This window comes from Corapipo altera, unplaced genomic scaffold (genome assembly GCF_003945725.1).
Source record: "Corapipo altera isolate COAL_440 unplaced genomic scaffold, ASM394572v1 23, whole genome shotgun sequence".
Classification (NCBI taxonomy): Eukaryota; Metazoa; Chordata; class Aves; order Passeriformes; family Pipridae; genus Corapipo; species Corapipo altera.
This window is the reverse complement of record NW_020884878.1, coordinates 17,896,638-17,899,042: the sequence shown is the minus strand read 5'-3', so window position 1 is coordinate 17,899,042 and position 2,405 is coordinate 17,896,638. Positions and strand designations below refer to the sequence as shown.

At 43.5% G+C, this 2,405-nt stretch overlaps 1 long non-coding RNA gene across 1 annotated transcript; it reads left to right on the top strand.

Moving 5' to 3' along the window:
- The first annotated feature begins 226 nt into the window (after positions 1-226).
- On the top strand, positions 227-1,758 carry LOC113944503. The gene is made up of 3 exons (XR_003526712.1): positions 227-303; positions 928-1,026; positions 1,562-1,758. It is a non-coding gene; the product is annotated as an uncharacterized LOC113944503 (long non-coding RNA).
- The last annotated feature ends 647 nt before the right edge of the window (positions 1,759-2,405 follow it).

Here is a 2,405-nt window from a genome sequence, read left to right as displayed (position 1 = left end):
TGCTGCTCCTTTCCCCCCCTTCCTCCCCCTGTCTGCTGTCAGCCATTTCACTTGGCTTTTTCTGCTCTTGCATTCACCAGAGCTGATTTCAGTGACAGCCCCTTGGCAATTTCCCTTTGCTGGTGACTCAGGTAATTGGATCTGGTGCCTTGGGGAGCTGCCAGGGATGATGTCACAGCTCTGCAGAAAAAAATACCCTATGTAATTGCTTGATACACTAGCTCATGTCTCATCCTGGTGGAGGGAGGAACTCTGAGTCTGGGGGTTGCCAAGATTTCAGAGACTTGGGACTCTGTAGTCGAGGTGAATAAAGAATTATCTTTAGTTTTTGTTTACACAAGCTCTTACTTGTTTACTATGTGCTCATTAACTATCCCCTGAGCAGGCAGTCTGAATGTTCATAATGCATTCCGCAGTCCCTTTATGAAAAGGGAAGGACTGTGAACTTTTCATTAAACAAAAGAAAATGAGAATGAAACGTCAATACAGCACAAGAATGGACAGCTCTACACACAATGGTGTAACCCTGCATCAGGGTTTATTCTGACCTTTAATAATTGCTTACCAGCATTTAAATGCACTTGGATCCTTTATTTCTACCAAGACTGCAAGAAGACATCTCTTTTTTCCTAGCAGCAAGGAATGGATCTGGAGGACAGGCTAGGGATCAAAAGGGGTCAGTGTTAGTCTCAGAGTAGACATGAGAATGTATCTGAAATCCATTAAGTGAAGCAGAAAGATGAGAATGAGCTAATGGGTGACTCTTGCTAACACACTAATAAAATGGAACTGAAAGTTTCTGGCTCTTCCCTGAACTGCCCCGTCTTGTTTGGAAAAGAAACTCTTGGGATTTTAGTATTCAGAAAAAGCTGACTGTTCCAAGTTCTGCTTTTCAGATGTTTTATGTTGATCTTCCTTCTTTTGTAGACTTAAGGAGTCCAGCCAGCAAGGATCTGGCAGAGTGAGATGCTTGGGCCTCAGCTCTCTTCCCACAGTTCATCTGCAAGGCTGAATCTATTGCTAGAGGTATTGATTGCTTTGCCAAGAGGAGAGGATAGGAGTATGAGAATTCAGAAAGGAAATATTTTATTGTCTTCACTGCAGGAAACATTTTCCCCAAGCAAAATAGGACCTGGATTTAACAAGGTGCTTGCAAATGCCTCAAAAGACCTCACAAGAAAATTGAAGCCTTGTGTCAGATATAACCTGCTCTGGAACTCCAAAGTGAACAGACAATTTTGCTGCAAGAATGTTTTTGTCCTCTCCACTACTGCAGCTGGAGTGATGTTGAATAACTGGAAAACTTAGCAAGTCCTGAGAAACAATCAATCATTTTTGATAGGTCACATTCTCCAGCTAGAAAAGATCTGTCCTGACTTTCCACCATGCTCTGGCCAATTCAGCAGATGATAATTACTATTCCACCCGGCTGGTTCTCACACAAGCACAAATATTGTATTTCTCAGCTCTCCGTCATAGGTGTTTGTTCAGGCAGGTCTCCAAATCTGGGTTAGGTCTCCTGCCATGTTCTCTAACACCCTTGTATTTCTAATCCTGCCAGTCCAGGCCATTCTGTGGACTCCTGTGGCTTTGATGAAGAGGTGAAGTTTCCAAACTTTGCTGCCTCAGTCCAGCCCTCCTGGAGTGACTCACTAGTTTAGTTTCCTCTTTAATGTTAAACCCGTGCAGTATTGCAGCTGCTCTGTGTGGCTTGGAAATTATTTTGACAGAGTCTGGAATAAAGGCAAGAAGGTTTCAGTTCCCATTTTTCCAGATTCTTACCTCCTCACACTCTGTCTTCTGATGGCACACAGGTATATGGAGATCTAAATGGTATCACACTTGCAGCAACATTCCAAGCAGATGGCACCATTCCACTTCTGGAAAAAGTGCTAAGAGTTCTTGCTGGGGAGAACAGGCCACATCTATCTATCATCTTTTTAGGACCTCAGATATCCACAGTATTTTTTGCTGGCTTGTCCCAGTGGCACCACTCAGACCTTAGCAGCACGGCTGATATCAGCAGGATACAGTTCAGCTACCTAGCAGGATAGCTAGATGGGAGCCCCTTCAGTTGTCAAGGAACTAGCAATGGCCTTAAAATTAATTTTTAAGTCGTAAAAAAGGATGAGGGAAACACAAATTTTTATCACTTCTGTAGAGGAATCTAAGTGCTAAGTGGTAAAGCAAGTTGCTCTGGAGAAGCCAGTTGCTCAGGAGCGAAGAAGTCTCCCTCTATCCACTAAGGTACAAACCTCCCACAAGGCTGCAGAGGGATTTCCAGGACTGCACATACAACTTTCCCCGGTAATACATCCCCCCCCCCCCCCAAAAAAAAAATGTACAAGCATGTATGATTTGAGACATTAAACACAAATCCACACCATTTTATCCTCTCAGATTTC